Below are 20,443 nucleotides of genomic sequence, written 5' to 3'. Positions count from 1 at the left end.
GTGAGTGGAGAATTTAGTTTTGGCAGGAGCGGTTGGGTGTTTGTGCGGAGTTGCACACATCCACCTCAACAAGATTTCCCCAGACTGCGATATTTTGGTCACAATAACCGTGATATGAAATGTTCATATCGTTACATGCTCTTGACCACAAGTGAGGGTCGGAAAGAGTAGATCGAAACGCGACCCAGATGGTAGTGGTAGTGCGGCCGTCCAGAAACTTGAGGGTTCCTGGTAGGGCTGCAACATTTATAATAACCATGATGGGCTTAATCGCTGACTGATAGGGTTGACAAAGAAACAACGTAAACATACTTAACTCTTGTAAACGGAGCTTTTGGTCACGGAGTCACTTAAGGACAATTCTGAAGTTCTTAAATTTCCCTCCAAAGCATCTAATATGTCAAAAGGATTAGGTTTTTAGTGCATAATTGCTGTGTTGTGACAAATAGAAGAACCTCTGCTATAACCATTCCTAGTTTAGATCTATTCTGTGAACCACTCGTCCTTATTAGAATCAAGAGGTTAGTTAAACCCAGGGTGCAGGCTACCCTCTTGAATGGTCTGTAGTCGATCCCAGGGTATCCTTCCATGCATACTCGGGGTAGGACGGTGAGTGGAGAATTTAGTTTTGGCAGGAGCGGTTGGGTGTTTGTGCGGAGTTGCACACATCCACCTCAACAAGATTTCCCCAGACTGCGATATTTTGGTCACAATAACCGTGATTTGACATGTTCATTTCGTTACATGCTCATGACCACAAGTGAGGGTCGGAAAAAGTAGATCGGAACGCGACCCAGATGGTAGTGGTAGTGCGGCCGTCCAGAAACTTGAGGGTTCCTGGTAGGGCTGCAACATCTATAATAACCACGATGGGCTTAATCGCTGACTGATAGGGTTGACAAAGAAACAACGTAAACATCCGTAACTCTTGTAAACGGAGCTCCTGGTCACGGAGTCACTTAAGGACAATTCTGAAGTTCTTAAATTTCCCTCTAAAGCATCTAATATGACAAAAGGATTAGGTTTTTAGTGCATAATTGCAAGTACCTCTGCTATAACCATTCCTAGTTTAGATCTATTCTGTGAACCACTCGTCCTTATTAGAATCAAGGGGTTAGCTAAAGCCAGGGTGCAGGCTACCCTCTTGAATGGTCTGTAGTCGATCTCAGGGTATCCTTCCATGCATACTTGGGGTAGGACGGTGAGTGGAGAATTTAGTTTTGGCAGGAGCGGTTGGGTGTTTGTCCGGAGTTGCACACATCCACCTCAACCAGATTTCCCCAGACTGCGATATTTTGGTCACAATAACCGTGATTTGACATGTTCATATCGTTACATGCTCATGACCACAAGTGAGAGTCGGAAAAAGTAAATCGGAACGCAACCCATGGTAGTGGTAGTGCGGCCGTCCAGAAACTTGAGGGTTCCTGGTAGGGCTGCAACATCTATAATAACCATGATGGGTTTAATCGCTGACTGATAGGGTTGACAAAGAAACAACGTAAACATCCTTAACTCTTGTAAACGGAGCTCTTGGTCACGGAGTCACTTGAGGACAATTCTGAAGTTCTTAAATTTCCCTCCAAAGCATCTAATATGTCAAAAGGATTAGGTTATTAGAGCATAATTGCTGTGTTGTGGCAAATGCAAGAACCTCTGCTATAACCATTCCTAGTTTAGATCTATTCTGTGAACCACTCGTCCTTAGAATCAAGAGGTTAGCTAAAGCCAGGGTGCAGGCTACCCTCTTGAATGGTCTGTAGTCGATCTCAGGGTATCCTTCCATGCATACGACGGTGAGTGGAGAATTTAGTTTTGGCAGGAGCTGTTGGGTGTTTGTGCGGAGTTGCACACATCCACCTCAACAAGATTTCCCCAGACTGCGATATTTTGGTCACAATAACCGTGATTTGACATGTTCATATCGTTACATGCTCATGACCACAAGTGAGGGTCGGAAAAAGTAGATCGGAACGCGACCCAGATGGTAGTGGTAGTGCGGCCGTCCAGAAACTTGAGGGTTCCTGGTAGGGCTGCAACATCTATAATAACCATGATGGGCTTAATCACTGACTGATAGGGTTGACAAAGAAACAACGTAAACATCCTTAACTCTTGTAAACGGAGCTCTTGGTCACGGAGTCACTTAAGGACAATTCTGAAGTTCTTAAATTTCCCTCCAAAGCATCTAATATGACAAAAGGATTACGTTTTTAGTGCATAATTGCAAGTACCTCTGCTATAACCATTCCTAGTTTAGATCTATTCTGTGAACCACTCGTCCTTATTAGAATCAAGAGATTAGCTAAAGCCAGGGTGCAGGCTACCCTCTTGAATGGTCTGTAGTCGATCTCAGGGTATCCTTCCATGCATACGACGGTGAGTGGAGAATTTAGTTTTGGCAGGAGCGGTTGGGTGTTTGTGCGGAGTTGCACACATCCACCTCAACAAGATTTCCCCAGACTGCGATATTTTGGTCACAATAACCGTGATTTGACATGTTCATATCGTTACATGCTCATGACCACAAGTGAGGGTCGGAAAAAGTAGATCGGAACGCGACCCAGATGGTAGTGGTAGTGCGGCCGTCCAGAAACTTGAGGGTTCCTGGTAGGGCTGCAACATCTATAATAACCATGATGGGCTTAATCGCTGACTGATAGGGTTGACAAAGAAACAACGTAAACATACTTAACTCTTGTAAACGGAGCTCTTGGTCACGGAGTCACTTAAGGACAATTCTGAAGTTCTTAAATTTCCCTCCAAAGCATCTAATATGACAAAAGGATTACGTTTTTAGTGCATAATTGCAAGTACCTCTGCTATAACCATTCCTAGTTTAGATCTATTCTGTGAACCACTCGTCCTTATTAGAATCAAAGGGTTAGCTAAAGCCAGGGTGCAGGCTACCCTCTTGAATGGTCTGTAGTCGATCTCAGGGTATCCTTCCATGCATACTCAGGGTAGGACGGTGAGTGGAGAATTTAGTTTTGGCAGGAGCGGTTGGGTGTTTGTGCGGAGTTGCACACATCCCCGTCAACAAGATTTCCCCAGACAAAGGTTCCTTCTCTTTTCGATGAGTTGCAGTACATTAAATCAATTTTCCGAGAATTACAGTATTTACTGTAATAATAGATTCCATTTTTTTTAATAGGCCAATTCTGCGATTGTGTCCGCTATTCCAACTCGGAAGTCATACGCCCCTACTTTCCAAACTGATTAGTAACACAGAGAAAAAACATGATGTGAACCAAACTGTACAGATTTTCTTCCCAACATACCACAAGCCCACACTGTGTGTACTTGTGTATGGTCTAGAAATGCAATAAAAAAACCCGGTAAAGGTACCTGTTTTTTTCGATAAGCTTCTTATTTTTCCTCTATCTTCTTGTTATGGGACATTCATCCTCTGCTGTTGCCATTTCTAATATAAAGTAGTGTAAAGTTCTTACTTATATCTGTCAGTAAACTCACCATGAAAGTGCTAAAACATACCGGTGTAGTGAGTTTACATTATTCACCCAAGGAACTTTAGTTAATAGAGAGTTACGGTCGGACGGTTTTTTCACGGCACACATTTCCGGCGTTGTTGTTGCACTAGTGAGCCACTCACTTTGCATTTATCAATTACAAAAACATTCTCAAACTTTTACAAATTAAAATGGAAACAAATAAACATTTAAATACAAATGTGTCTCTTAAAGGCCTACTGAAACCCACTACTACCGACCACGCAGTCTGATAGTTTATATATCAATGATGAAATCTTAACATTGCAACACATGCCAATACGGCCGGGTTAGCTTACTAAAGTGCAATTTTAAGTTTTGCGCGAAATATCCTGCTGAAAACGTCTCGGTATGATGACGTCAGCGCGTGACGTCACGGATTGTGGAGGACATTTTGGGACAGCATGGTGGCCAGCTATTAATTCGTCTGTTTTCATCGCAAAATTCCACAGTATTCTGGACATCTGTGTTGGTGAATCTTTTGCAATTTGTTCAATGAACAATGGAGACAGCAAAGAAGAAAGCTGTAGGTGGGAAGCGGTGTATTGCGGCCGACTGCAGCAACGCAAACACGGCCGGTGTTTCATTGTTTACATTCCCGGAAGATGACAGTCAAGCTTTACCATTGGCCTGTGGAGAACTGGGACAACAGAGACTCTTACCAGGAGGACTTTGAGTTGGATGCGCAGACGCGGTACCGTGAGTACGCATGCAGCTGCGGCTTCCAAACATTTGATCGCTTGCCCGTACGTAGGTGCAGCTATGTGCATGTCACGTACGTAACTTTGGTGACTTTGGGGAAATATATGTGCTGTATGAACTTTGGGGAGGTGAACGGTACTTTGGGCTGTGGGATTGAGTGTATTGTGCAGGTGTTTGAGTTGTATTGGCGGGTTATATGGACGGGAGGGGGGAGGTGTTTGTTATGCGGGATTAATTTGTGGCATATTAAATATAAGCCTGGTTGTGTTGTGGCTAATAGAGTATATATATATCTTGTGTTTATTTACTGTTTTAGTCATTCCCAGCTGAATATCAGGTCCCACCCGCCTCTCACAGCATCTTCCCTATCTGAATCGCTCCCACTGCCCTCTAGTCCTTCACTCTCACTTTCCTCATCCACAAATCTTTCATCCTCGCTCAAATTAATGGGAAAATCGTCGCTTTCTCGGTCCGAATCGCTCTCGCTGCTGGTGGCCATGATTGTAAACAATGTGCGGATGTGAGGAGCTCCACAACCTGTGACGTCACGCTACTCGTCTGCTACTTCCGGTACAGGCAAGGCTTTTTTATCAGCGACCAAAAGTTGCGAACTTTACCGTGGATGTTCTCTACTAAATAGTTTCAGCAAAAATATGGCAATATCGCGAAATGATCAAGTATGACACATAGAATGGACCTGCTATTCCCGTTTGAATAAGAAAATCGCAGAGACTCTTACCAGGAGGACTTTGAGTTGGATGCGCAGACGCGGTACCGTGAGTACGCATGCAGCTGCGGCTTCCAAACATTTGATCGCTTGCCCGTATGTACGTGCCGCTATGTGCATGTCACGTACGTAACTTTGGCGACTTTGGGGAAATATATGTGCTGTATGAACTTTGGGGAGGTGAACGATACTTTGGGCTGTGGGATTGAGTGTATTGTGCAGGTGTTTGAGTTGTATTGGCGGGTTATATGGACGGGAGGGGGGAGGTGTTTGTTATGCGGGATTAATTTGTGGCATATTAAATACAAGCCTGGTTGTGTTGTGGCTAATAGAGTATATATATTTTGTGTTTATTTACTGTTTTAGTCATTCCCAGCTGAATATCAGGTCCCACCCGCCTCTCACAGCATCTTCCCTATCTGAATCGCTCCCACTGCCCTCTAGTCCTTCACTCTCACTTTCCTCATCCACAAATCTTTCATCCTCGCTTAAATTAATGGGAAAATCGTCGCTTTCTCGGTCCGAATCGCTCTCGCTGCTGGTGGCCACGATTGTAAACAATGTGCAGATGTGAGGAGCTCCACAACCTGTGACGTCACGCTACTCGTCTGCTACTTCCGGTACAGGCAAGGCTTTTTTATCAGCGACCAAAAGTTGCGAACTTTATCGTGGATGTTCTCTACTAAATCGTTTCAGCAAAAATATGGCAATATCGCGAAATGATCAAGTATGACACATAGAATGGACCTGCTATTCCCGTTTGAATAAGAAAATCGCAGAGACTCTTACCAGGAGGACTTTGAGTTGGATGCGCAGACGCGGTACCGTGAGTACGCATGCAGCTGCGGCTTCCAAACATTTGATCGCTTGCCCGTACGTGCCGCTATGTGCATGTCACGTACGTAACTTTGGGGACTTTGGGGAAATATATGGGCTGTATGAACTTTGGGGAGGTGAACAGTACTTTGGGCTGTGGGATTGAGTGTGTTGTGCAGGTGTTTGAGTTGTATTGGCGGGTTATATGGACGGGAGGGGGGAGGTGTTTGTTATGCGGGATTAATTTGTGGCATATTAAATATAAGCCTGGTTGTGTTGTGGCTAATAGAGTATATATATTTATGTCTTGTGTTTATTTACTGTTTTAGTCATTCCCAGCTGAATATCAGGTCCCACCCACCTCTCACAGCATCTTCCCTATCTGAATCGCTCCCACTGCCCTCTAGTCCTTCATTCTCACTTTCCTCATCCATGAATCTTTCATCCTCGCTCAAATTAATGGGAAAATCGTCGCTTTCTTGGTCCGAATCGCTCTCGCTGCTGGTGGCCATGATTGTAAACAATGTGCGGATGTGAGGAGCTCCACAACCTGTGACGTCACGCTACTCGTCTGCTACTTCCGGTACAGGCAAGGCTTTTTTTATCAGCGACCAAAAGTTGCGAACTTTATCGTGGATGTTCTCTACTAAATCGTTTCAGCAAAAATATGGCAATATCGCGAAATGATCAAGTATGACACATAGAATGGACCTGCTATTCCCGTTTGAATAAGAAAATCGCAGAGACTCTTACCAGGAGGACTTTGAGTTGGATGCGCAGACGCGGTACCGTGAGTACGCATGCAGCTGCGGCTTCCAAACATTTGATCGCTTGCTCGTACGTACGTGCCGCTATGTGCATGTCACGTACGTAACTTTGGCGACTTTGGGGAAATATATGTGCTGTATGAACTTTGGGGAGGTGAACGGTACTTTGGGCTGTGGGATTGAGTGTGTTGTGCAGGTGTTTGAGTTGTATTGGCGGGTTATATGGATGGGAGGGGGGAGGTGTTTGTTATGCGGGATTAATTTGTGGCATATTAAATATAAGCCTGGTTGTGTTGTGGCTAATAGAGTATATATATGTCTTGTGTTTATTTACTGTTTTAGTCATTCCCAGGTGAATATCAGGTCCCACCCGCCTCTCACAGCATCTTCCCTATCTGAATCGCTCCCACTGCCCTCTAGTCCTCCACTCTCACTTTCCTCATCCACAAATCTTTCATCCTCGCTCAAATTAATGGGAAAATCGTCGCTTTCTTGGTCCGAATCGCTCTCGCTGCTGGTGGCCATGATTGTAAACAATGTGCAGATGTGAGGAGCTCCACAACCTGTGACGTCACGCTACTCGTCTGCTACTTCCGGTACAGGCAAGGCTTTTTTATCAGCGACCAAAAGTTGCGAACTTTACCGTGGATGTTCTCTACTAAATCGTTTCAGCAAAAATATGGCAATATCGCGAAATGATCAAGTATGACACATAGAATGGACCTGCTATTCCCGTTTGAATAAGAAAATCGCAGAGACTCTTACCAGGAGGACTTTGAGTTGGATGCGCAGACGCGGTACCGTGAGTACGCATGCAGCTGCGGCTTCCAAACATTTGATCGCATGCCCGTATGTACGTGCCGCTATGTGCATGTCACGTACGTAACTTTGGCGACTTTGTGGAAATATATGTGCTGTATGAACTTTGGGGAGGTGAACGGTACTTTGGGCTGTGGGATTGAGTGTATTGTGCAGGTGTTTGAGTTGTATTGGCGGGTTATATGGACGAGAGGGGGGAGGTGTTTGTTATGCGGGATTAATTTGTGGCATATTAAATATAAGCCTGGTTGTGTTGTGGCTAATAGAGTATATATATGTCTTGTGTTTATTTACTGTTTTAGTCATTCCCAGCTGAATATCAGGTCCCACCCGCCTCTCACAGCATCTTCCCTATCTGAATCGCTCCCACTGCCCTATAGTCCTTCACTCTCACTTTCCTCATCCACGAATCTTTCATCCTCGCTCAAATTAATGGGAAAATCGTCGCTTTCTCGGTCCGAATCGCTCTCGCTGCTGGTGGCCATGATTGTAAACAATGTGCAGATGTGAGGAGCTCCACAACCTGTGACGTCACGCTACTCGTCTGCTACTTCCGGTACAGGCAAGGCTTTTTTATCAGCGACCAAAAGTTGCAAACTTTATCGTGGATGTTCTCTACTAAATCGTTTCAGCAAAAATATGGCAATATCGCGAAATGATCAAGTATGACACATAGAATGGACCTGCTATTCCCGTTTGAATAAGAAAATCGCAGAGACTCTTACCAGGAGGACTTTGAGTTGGATGCGCAGATGCGGTACCGTGAGTACGCATGCAGCTGCGGCTTCCAAACATTTGATCGCTTGCCCGTACGTGCGTGCCGCTATGTGCATGTCACGTACGTAACTTTGGCGACTTTGGGGAAATATATGTGCTGTATGAACGTTGGGGAGGTGAACGGTACTTTGGGCTGTGGGATTGAGTGTGTTGTGCAGGTGTTTGAGTTGTATTGGCGGGTTATATGGACGGGAGGGGGGAGGTGTTTGTTATGCGGGATTAATTTGTGGCATATTAAATACAAGCCTGGTTGTGTTGTGGCTAATAGAGTATATATATGTATTGTGTTTATTTACTGTTTTAGTCATTCCCAGGTGAATATCAGGTCCCACCCGCCTCTCACAGCATCTTCCCTATCTGAATCGCTCCCACTGCCCTCTAGTCCTCCACTCTCACTTTCCTCATCCACAAATCTTTCATCCTCGCTCAAATTAATGGGGAAATCATCGCTTTCTCGGTCCGAATCGCTCTCGCTGCTGGTGGCCATGATTGTAAACAATGTGCAGATGTGAGGAGCTCCACAACCTGTGACGTCACGCTACTCGTCTGCTACTTCCGGTACAGGCAAGGCTTTTTTTATCAGCGACCAAAAGTTGCGAACTTTATCGTGGATGTTCTCTACTAAATCGTTTCAGCAAAAATATGGCAATATCGCGAAATGATCAAGTATGACACATAGAATGGACCTGCTATTCCCGTTTGAATAAGAAAATCGCAGAGACTCTTACCAGGAGGACTTTGAGTTGGATGCGCAGACGCGGTACCGTGAGTACGCGTGCAGCTGCGGTTTCCAAACATTTGATCGCTTGCCCGTACGTACGTGCCGCTATGTGCATGTCACGTACGTAACTTTGGGGACTTTGGGGAAATATATGTGCTGTATGAACTTTGCGGAGGTGAACGGTACTTTGGGCTGTGGGATTGAGTGTATTGTGCAGGTGTTTGAGTTGTTTTGGCGGGTTATATGGACGGGAGGGGGGAGGTGTTTGTTATGCGGGATTAATTTGTGGCATATTAAATATAAGCCTGGTTGTGTTGTGGCTAATAGAGTATATATATGTCTTGTGTTTATTTACTGTTTTAGTCATTCCCAGGTGAATATCAGGTCCCACCCGCCTCTCACAGCATCTTCCCTATCTGAATCGCTCCCACTGCCCTCTAGTCCTCCACTCTCACTTTCCTCATCCACAAATCTTTCATCCTCGCTCAAATTAATGGGAAAATCGTCGCTTTCTCGGTCCGAATCGCTCTCGCTGCCGGTGGCCATGATTGTAAACAATGTGCAGATGTGAGGAGCTCCACAACCTGTGACGTCACGCTACTCGTCTGCTACTTCCGGTACAGGCAAGGCTTTTTTATCAGCGACCAAAAGTTGCGAACTTTATCGTGGATGTTCTCTACTAAATCCTTTCAGTGCCGCTATGTGCATGTCACGTACGTAACTTTGGCGACTTTGGGGAAATATATGTGCTGTATGAACTTTGGGGAGGTGAACGGTACTTTGGGCTGTGGGATTGAGTGTGTTGTGCAGGTGTTTGAGTTGTATTGGCGGGTTATATGGACGGGAGGGGGGAGGTGTTTGTTATGCGGGATTAATTTGTGGCATATTAAATATAAGCCTGGTTGTGTTGTGGCTAATAGAGTATATATATGTCTTGTGTTTATTTACTGTTTTAGTCATTTCCAGCTGAATATCAGGTCTCTCACAGCATCTTCCCTATCTGAATCGCTCCCACTGCCCTCTAGTCCTTCACTCTCACTTTCCTCATCCATGAATCTTTCATCCTCGCTCAAATTAATGGGAAATTCGTCGCTTTCTTGGTCCGAATCGCTCTCGCTGCTGGTGGCCATGATTGAGGGGGGAGGTGTTTGTTATGCGGGATTAATTTGTGGCATATTAAATATATAATAATAGTTTTGTTTCCAAAAAACGGCTTCTGCCATGTGCCTTTTCCCAACTCTCCGACTTTCTCTTCGATTACTGCACAGTCACCCCAACGCTAATCCAGTTCAATGTAAACAGACGGGGGGTCTTCATTCCTGTCTTAAACCGTATCAAATGTATCAAAGCAGAGGCTCACTGGTGTCCCTGGTTACAGAGGGGTTAGGCCAGGGCCACATAGGGCCACACACTCTACTCAATTAGAGGAGTCCGTCAGTCTGTCCGACTAACAAAGTGTACATTTCTGCTCACGAGTGTGGCCGGAGGAATGGGATAAGAGTGAATCCGCAGTGCTCCGTGTACACGGTGCAATATATATAAGTGTGAAATCCTACGTGAGTATGTGTGACAGAATGTAAATGTTTCGATGTGCTGGGTTAATAGGTCACTTCATGGATATAAAGGATTTGTATATATAATAGTGTGAGTGTGTGTGTGGCGACGGCGGAGACATGAAGTCTCAAAGCTCTAACACCCAGAAGGAGAAATATGTGAAAGGTTAGTCTGCGGGCTAAAGACAATAATACAGTCAGTGTCTGCAAAAACATTTTCTCTTTTGGTTAAGTTCGACGCCCTGGAGGAGTCCTTGATGTCCCTGAACAGCGGATCTCACTAAATACCCTTCGGTTTTTTTTTCCCCGTCTGAGATGCAACAGATTCATTGTCGTGGACCGATAGACTTGGAATTTTGCAAGCTTGTTAAAAGTTTATTTGGCCTTTCATCACGTATTTTTCCACCGTGAACAATTTATAAGACATTATTAGCACCGTGAAACCACAGGAAATGAATTTGTTTACTCAAGATGAACAGATGTGTTATTTATCATTCCCTTTTTGTTTAGTAAACAAATGATTTGGCCAACTTTTGTAATGCTCTGAGGGAGATCCGATCTGATGTACGCGCATTTAGCAGTGACGGGCGGTGAGGTTGATGGCTGGTGAGGCACTGACTTCATCACTGTCAGATTTACAAACATATGAACCCTAAAGAGTCTACTCTTCTCTACTGCTCGCTAGTGTTACCATATCTGAGTTATTGTGCAGAAATATGGGGAAATAACTACAAATGTGCGCTACATTCGCTAACCGTGTTACAAAAAAGATCAGTTAGAATAATACATATTGTTGGATATAGAGAACACACAAACCCTTTATTTATTAAGTCAGAAATATTAAAGTTTGGTGATTTGGTCAAATTGCAAACAGCTAAAATGATGTACAAAGCAAACTATAACCTGCTACCAAAGAATGTACAACAATTCTTCTCAACTAAAGAGGAGAAATATAACCTTAGAGGAAAAAATAATTTAAAACATTTATATGCACGTACAACACTTAAAACTTTTAGCATATCAGTATGTGGAATTAAATTATGGAATGGATTAAGTAAAGAAGTTAAAAATTGTACTGATATGATCCAGTTTAAGAGGTTGTTCAAAATAATAGTGCTTACAGAGTACAAAAAAGAAGAATTATGAGAAATACTTTCCTTATTGAAAATAAGATATTCTTCATCTCAGTATGTTAATAATGACTGAATTAATTAATTAATTACATATTACAAAACTGTTGTATACTAATTCATAGATGTTATTTTATTATATAAAAAGGTCAGTAAATGATTCTATATATTTGTAAACGCTTTGAAGTGGGAAAGAGGTAGGATTAAATAAGCTTTGCTTCTTCCTACTCCTTTTCGGGCGTGATGTAAAATGAAATGATATGAAATTGTGTGATGTATTATGATGTAAGTGTGTTCATGTTCCAAATAAACTAAAGAAAGAAAGAAAAAGGGATGTCCAATAATGGCTTTTTGCCGATATCCGATATTCTGATATTGTCCAACACTTAATTACCGATACCGATATCAACCGATATATACAGTCATGGAATTAACACATTATTATGCCTAATTTGGACAACCAGGTATGGTGAAGATATGGTCATTTAAAAAAATAAATAAAATAAGATAAATAAATTAAAAACATTTTCTTGAATAAAAAAGAAGGAAAAAAATAGTTACATAGAAACTAGTAATTAATGAAAATGAGTAAAAATTAAGTGTTAAAGGTTAGTACTATTAGTGGACCAGCAGCACGCACAATCATGTGTGCTTACGGACTGTATCCCTTGCAGACTGTATTGATATATATTGATATATAATGTAGGAACCACAATATTAATAACAGAAAGAAACAACCCTTTTGTGTGAATGAGTGTGAATGGGGGAGGGAGGTTTTTTGGGTTGGTGCACTAATTGTAAGTGTATCTTTTTGTTTTTATGTTGATTTAATAAAAAAAATAAAAAATAAAAACGATACCGATAATAAAAAAAAAAAGATACCGATAATTTCCGATATTACATTTTAAGGCATTTAACGGACGATAATATCGGACATCTCTAGTTTCATGTCTTCCTTTGTGCGATAAAAGAGTATCTTATTCACCATTTGATTGGCAGCAGTTAACGGGTTGTGTTTAAAAGCTCATACCAGCATTCTTCCCTGCTTGGCACTCAGCATCAAGGCTTGGAATTGGGGGTTAAATCACCAAAAATGATTCCCGGGCGCGGCGCCGCTGCTGCCCACTGCTCCCCTCACCTCCCAGGGGGTGAACAAGGGGATGGGTCAAATGCAGAGGACAAATTTCACCACACCTAGTGTGTGTGTGACAATCATTGGTACTTTAACTTAACTTTAACTTTACACATACAAACTGTAGCACACAAAAAAGCACATTTAATAAAAAAACTTTATTATGGTCTTACCTTTACTTATAAACAGTGTTGGGTTAGTTACTGAAAACCAGTAACTAGTTACAGTTACTAGTTACTTTATTTCAAAAGTAACTCAGTTACTAACTCAGTTACTTACACCAAAAAGTAATGCGTTACTGTGAAAAGTAACTATTTAGTTACTTCTTTTTTTCTTCTTTTTTTTTTTAAAGCTCCCATTAATGCCCTTTTTGCCTTCATTTCAGTACTGTTATTGCACTGGAGAATAATACAATCTGTTGATCAACTTGACATGCATTTTTATTTTCCTTTTAACATAATTAATGAAAAACAGTGCAACATAAAAAGGCATTCCTCCTTTCTTTAAACTTGGACCAATGACCATTAATAAAAAACAAGTTAAAGTGCAACATAAGAAGAAACATCATCTTCCTTGAAACATAGGTAGTGAAATAAAGCCTGACATCTGGAGTGATGCTGCTGTCTTCCACACTTGGAGCCATGGATTTTAGAATACTTGTTTTCAGTGGCAGGATCATTGACACAGATGGTGAAGTTTTAGTGCTCAGTAGAGATGGAACACTTTTGAGGGGTTTAAGCACCTGGAGGACCTCATCTGCCACTCTCACATCATCATCAGACAGGGTGACATTTGTCTTCAGGGTGTTGTGGGTCAATGCAGAGTATATAGCTGCCTGCTGCTCCAACATATCATAAGTGGAGTTCCACCTCGTTGGGACATCATGTATGAGCAGGCAGCTTTAGCATTTCTTGCTTTGTCTTAAGCACATGAGCAGCTGTTGTGCTTGGGTGGAAGTAGGAAACCTTCCTGATCCTCCCAAAGAGGCACTCCATCCTATTGACTGAGATTCCCTTCTGTGATGCCAAATTCACTACATGTGCAAAGCACCTATCTATCTGTGGTCCCAGTCCTGCCTCATTCTCTGTAATTATTTGATTTTTGGCATTATCACGTGTGACTGGGATATCTTTATCTTCCATTCCTCCACTGCTTGTGTCAGTACCTGCGCAAGGTGACTCTCGTAGAGGGGGCGTGTCTTCTCATCTCCCAGTCTGCTGTGATGAAGTGAGCGCTTATAGTTCCCCTGGACGTCCAGCCGTCTGTCATGAGCGCAACAGATGATGCTCGGGATAGTTTTTTCTTCTCCTGCTCATAAAGATCTGGCACAATCTTATTGCTGAAGTGGGTGCGCGACGGGATGTCGTAACGTGGTTCAAGCACGTTGCCTCCCCACACCCACACCCACACACACATAGACCGCGCCTCTTTTCTTCTCTCCGGCTTGTGACAGAGGAAGATTCAGAAGAACGACACCGCAGCGCTTCTGTTTCTAGCCGATACTACATCAAAAGTAACGTAAAATAACGCAGTAACGCATCATGTAGTAACGGTAACTAAATTACTGAATAAAAAAAAATAACGCGTTAGATTACTAGTTACCGCCGAAACTAACGGCGTTACAGTAACTTTGTAACGCGTTAGTCCCAACACTGCTTATAAATGCGCCGCTGTTGTGCTGGATTAATGAACCCCCTGATGGGAGTGTTATATCAACTAAAGCCCTCACTTCAACTTTCCACGTGCAAGATTGAATCTATTTAAAAAAGTGTAACCGAGGGGTTTATAAATGTCGCCTATACTGTATGAAACTACAAAATAACAAACACGGAGGCTCCAGTTTACACGAGGACCACTTTATTTACCTTCTTTCAAAAACCTCCGCAACGTGACATCACTTCCGCTCTTAGCGCCTTCAAAATAAGAGCTCAAGGCATATACTGTGTAACAGCGCATAACAGGAACTTAACATCACAAAGAGGAAAGCCCATAAAAATAGGTTACAAAAGTTTTTTAATAAGAAGCCAAAAAGTGCACAAACAATAATGTTCGTGTTGGAGGAGTTGTGAATGACTGCAGGGCCACAACATTAGGTACACCTGCAGACTGCAGGTGTACCTAATTCACAACTCCTCCAACACGAACATTATTGTTTTTGCACTTTTTGGCTTCTTATGAAATAACTTTTGTAACCTATTTTTATGGGCTTTCCTCTTTGTGATGTTAAGTTCCTGTTATGCGCTGTTATACAGTATATGCCTTGAGCTCTTATTTTGAAGGCGCTGTGAATGAATGAAATATGAAATCCGTGCTGCAGTCTGCAGGTGTACCTAATGTTGTGGCCCTGCAGTCATTCACAACTCCTCCAACACGAACATTATTGTTTTTGCACTTTTTGGCTTCTTACGAAATAACTTTTTTTAAATAGATTCAATCTTGCACGTGGAAAGTTTAAGTGTGGGCTTTAGTTGATATAACACTTCCGTCAGGGGTTGCCGTGCATTCTACGGCGGGGGTGCAGGAGGCGAGCCTCAGCCAGTGCGTCTTTTGCAGCCGTTTTATGATCGCTCAGCACAAGAAATACGTTACACACATACAGTTGTTGACAAAATACACTGTACATTATATACCTCAGCTAACTAAACTATGGAAATGTATAATATAGTTCATATAGCAATACGGTCTCACTGCACAGCAGACCAGCAGTCCGTCCATGTTGAGGCACTGAGTGACGTGCCTCGACTGGCTGCTGTTCACTGCACCGTCTCTTCTCAGTATTTGAACGGCAAATGTGAAAATTCAGCGATTTTGAATAAAAATAATCTAAAACTGGTGAAGTTAAATGGAAAATAACTTTATAGTATAATCACTGGATACATTTAACAATTTAATATATATATTTTTCTTTTTACATTTTTTCTTTTTCCATGATGGCAGGTGAGGCGGGGCCTCACCTGCCTCTAGTGACTGCACGTCACTGGCATTTAGGTTTTCAGCACCGAAGGCTTGGAATAACCTACAATCGATTATTAAACTTCAAACCCTAGTTACGTTGAATGAGTTTAAAGCTTCTGTGAAAGGACTGCAGTCTACCTTGTCTGTATGCACATGTGTCATGTGAGCAAGTTTTAATGTTGTAAATGTGATGTTTTATGTATTTGTTTACTGTTTTTAATGTAACCTTGCTGCTGCCCTTTTGGCCAGGTCTCCCTGGGAAAAGAGATCTTTGATCTCAATGGGATTTTACCTGGTTAAATAAAGGCTAATAATAAATAATAATAATAATGTGATAAAAAATATAAATCTGTCACGACGTGGTTTTCGCTTACTGCGGGGTCGTTCTCCCAGGAAGGAAAACGGACGACTCCTGACAAGGCGTGCAGGTAGGAACATATTTATTTCCCAAAACTCAAAAGGGTACAAAAAACAGAAAACAACCCGAAAGCAAGTGTGCCTATCGCACGCGGAAGCAAAGGCAAAAACTTAGGACATGAAACTATAGACATGAACCTCACGAAACTGTGGCATGAAACAAAAACAAAACTGTAGTTTGAAATATATATATATATATATAAACTGTGACTCACTCCATGGACAGTTGGGCCTTCTTCCGCCAGGCACCTTTTTTTCTGGTTTATTTGGGCAAGCACTCCATTTATGTCGAAATAACATGGCTTCAAAATCCACATTTTGCAGCTTCGGCAACATCTCACTCTTCCTTCGTGCTGGCTTTTAGAAGCATTAGTTCATCCTAAGTATATTTAGCTTCAAAAAGAAAAGATTGGGAATCCTCATCTGTCCAAAAATAGTTGTCTTTGTTGTTTGTTACATAATCTGCCATTAATACAAATAGAAATGTCCGATAATATCGGACTGCCGATAAATGCTTTAAAATGTAATATCGGAAATTATCGACATCGGTTTCAAAAAGTAAAATGTATGACTTTTTAAAACGCCTCTCTACGGAGTGGTACACTGACGTAGGGAGAAGCACAGAGCAGTTGTGTCTCCTAGTCGTACTTGCCACCCCTCCCGAAAATCTCCCGGGGCAACCATTCTCCCGAATTTCTCCCGATTTCCACCCAGGCAACAATATTGGTGGCGTGCCTTAAAGTCACTGCCTTTGCGTGCCGGCCCAATCACATAATATCTACGGCTTTTCACACACACGAGTGAATGTAAGTCATACTTGGTCAACAGCCATACAGGTCACACTGAGGGTGGCCGTACAAACAACTTTAACACTGTTGCAAATATGTGCCACACTGTGAACCCACACCAAACAAGAATGACAAGCACATTTCGGGAGAACATCCGCACCGTAACACAACATAAACACAACAGAACAAATACCCAGAAACCCCTTGCAGCACTAACTCTTCCGGGACGCTACAATATACACCCCCTGCTACCCCCTACAAAACCCAGCCCACCTCAACCTCCTCATGCTCTCTCAGGGAGAGCATGTCCCAAATTCCAAGCTGCTGTTTTGAGGCATGTTAAAAAAAAAAAATGCACTTTGTGATTTCAATAATAAATATGGCAGTGCCATGTTGGCATTTTTTTTCCATAACTTGAGATGATTTATTTTGAAAAACCTTGTTACATTGTTTAATGCATCCAGCGGGGCATCACAACAAAATTAGGCATAATAATGTGTTAATTCCACGGCTGTATATATCGGTATCGGTTGATATCGGAATCGGTAATTAAGAGTTGGACAATATCGGAATATCGGCAAAAAAGCCGATGATTAAAATGACCAAAATACGGTAAATATTGTACATATTACATCATGTTATGAACGTGTTTGTTACTAGATTCCAAAAAAGTGCAGTTCCCCTTTAAAGGATGGATAAATTCTCCATTTCAACTTGGATTAACGGAACCAAACTTGAAAAAAATGCTCTGGCAGTGGTTTATTTTTCAAGATCGCCGAGTAGCTTATTTTGCTTTCAATCAAAAAGAGATGTGGCCTCAGATAGATCATCCAATCATCGTGCGGAGGCTCAGCATCTAGGCCAGACGTGCCCGAGCCCACTTTCCATTCACTTCCAGAAACGCCGAGCGTCCCGTGAGCGGTAGAAAGCCGTCCGTTTATCTTATGACTGTGGAGTTTGTCTGCAGTGGAACAACCGCATCCAAGCTCCTCCATTGAAGTCAATGGATGCTGAGCTTCAACAGTGTTTAATGCACTGTGGTGCTACTACAAGAACATTGCGAAAGTAGCTGAGTCTGAACCAAAGTTGAACGTATTCTGGCACATATAAAGTCAATGAAATGTAAACACTTAAGTCCATATTCAATCACTTTTTTGGACATTGTACACTAGAGATGCGCGGATAGGCAATTATTTCATCCGCAACCGCATCAGAAAGTCGTCAACCATCCGCCATCCACGCGAATCTAACATTTAATCAGAACCGCATCCGCCTGCACCCGCCCGTTGTTATATATCTAATATAGATGATGCAAGGCATTAGTGAGGTTATAAAGCTTTTGCCTGTTAAAGAAAGGAGACTGATCCAATGCAGCACAGACATTCGCGTGCCACGCTGTCACGGCCCAGACGCACACCAGTGCGCAATCATATGGGAGCCGCGCTGAGCGCACCTCCAAGCGCGTCTCTCTGCCGGCGACGGCCGGGTATGGGCCCGACGCTCCAGCGCCATCCATTTTCAGGGCTAGTTGATTCGGCAGGTGGGTTGTTACACACTCCTTAGCGGGTTCCGACTTCCATGGCCACCGTCCTGCTGTCTATATCAACCAGGGTGAGCCCCACCCCTTTCGTGAGCGCACTGCGCGCGGAGTGACCCCTGTTACACGCCCCCGGCAACAGGGGTGGCGGGCAGGTAAGCTGCGCGGGCGGAGCGCCCGGAGTGACCCCTGTTACGAGCCCCCGGCCACGGGGGTGACGGGCAGGTAAGCTGCTTACCTGCTGCGCGTGACGCCGGCCGCGGAGAAGGCGAACGAGGCGGGGTGTCGGTGCGGTGGCCGCGGTGGTGACCCTGGACGTGCGTCGGGCCCTTCTCGCGGATCGCCTCAGCTACGGCTCCCGGTGGGGCCCTCTCGGGGGAAAGGGGCCTCGGTCCCGGACCCCGGCGAGGCGTCCCTTCTCCGCTCCGTAAAAGTGTCCATCTCTTTTTTTTTTTTCTTCTGTTGTGGCATATGCTGCAGGTGCCTGCTCGTTTTTCGTATGTGGGTAACAACATTTAACTATGTATATATATTTCCGAATTGGTTTAACTGCCACCCGCCTGAATCTATTTAAAATATTATTTTTTTTTATTTCAACCGCCCGACCCGACCCGCGGATAAAATCTAATTTTTTTTAATTTCATCCGCCCGATCTGCGGATAATCCGCGGACTCCGCGGTTGTGCCCGCAAACAGCGCATCTCTATTGTACACTCTTCGCCACTGGTGATAATTAGAGATGTCCGATAATGGCTTTTTTGCCGATATTCCGATATTGTCCAACTCTTAATAACCGATTTCGATATCAACCGATACCGATATATACAGTCGTGGAATTAACACATTATTATGCCTAATTTAGTTGTGATGCCCCGCTGGATGCATTAAACAATGTAACAAGGTTTTCCAAAATAAATCAACTCAAGTTATGGGAAAAAAAATGCCAACATGGCACTGCCATATTTATTATTGAAGTCACAAAGTGCTTTATTTTTTTTTAACATGCCTCGAAACAGCAGCTTGGAATTTGGGACATGCTCTCCCTGAGAGAGCATGAGGAGGTTGAGGTGGGCGGTGTATATTGTAGCGTCCCGGAAGAGTTAGCGCTGCAAGGGTTTCTGGGTATTTGTTCTGTTGTGTTTATGTTGTGTTACGGTGCGGATGTTCTCCCGAAATGTGTTTGTCATTCTTGTTTGGTGTGGGTTCACAGTGTGGCGCATATTTCTAACAGTGTTAAAGTTGTTTATACGGCCACCCTCTGTATGGCTGTTGACCAAGTATGCATTGCATTCACTTGTGTGTGTGAACAACCGTAGATGCTATGTGACTGGGCCGGCACGCAAAGGAAGTGCGTATAAGGTTGATTGGTGCTCTGTACTTCTCCCTACGTCCGTGTACGTAGCGGCGTTTTAAAAAGTCATACATTTTACTTTTTAAAACCGATACCGATAATCAGGCACTTTGAAGCTTTTTTTAGGGATATTGCGTGATGGGTAAAATTTTGAAAAAAACTTCGAAAAATAAAATAAGCCACTGGGAACTGATTTTTAATGGTTTTAACCCTTCTGAAATTGTGATAATGTTCCCCTTTAAGAACTGTCATGTCTGTGTGATCATGTTTTTGTTTTGGTCATGTTCGTTTTGGTTTTTGGACTTTTTATGCACTTTTGTTTTGTCACCATAGCAACCATTAGTTTTCACCTGTCACGTCGCGCACCTGTTTCACGTTTTGAGTCACGCACCTGCTTTCACTAATCATGTCCGTAGTATTTAAGTTCATTCTTTTCAGTTTTTCGTTCTGACGACATCTTCACATTTATTCTTCTGTCAATCAATCAATCTTTATTTATATAGCCCTAAATCACACGTGTCTCAAAGGGCTGCACAAGCCACAACGACATCCTCGGTACAAAGCCCACATAAGGGCAAGGACAAACTCACCCCAGTGGGACGTCGATGTGAATGACTATGAGAAACCTTGGAGAGGACCGCATATGTGGGTAACCCCACCCCTCTAGGGGAGACCGAAAGCAATGGATGTCGAGTGGGTCTGACACAATATTGTGAGAGTCCAGTCCATAGTGGATCCAACAT

This window comes from Nerophis lumbriciformis, linkage group LG28 (assembly GCF_033978685.3).
Source record: "Nerophis lumbriciformis linkage group LG28, RoL_Nlum_v2.1, whole genome shotgun sequence".
In the NCBI taxonomy this organism is placed as follows: Eukaryota; Metazoa; Chordata; class Actinopteri; order Syngnathiformes; family Syngnathidae; genus Nerophis; species Nerophis lumbriciformis.
This window is presented reverse-complemented; position numbering follows the sequence as displayed.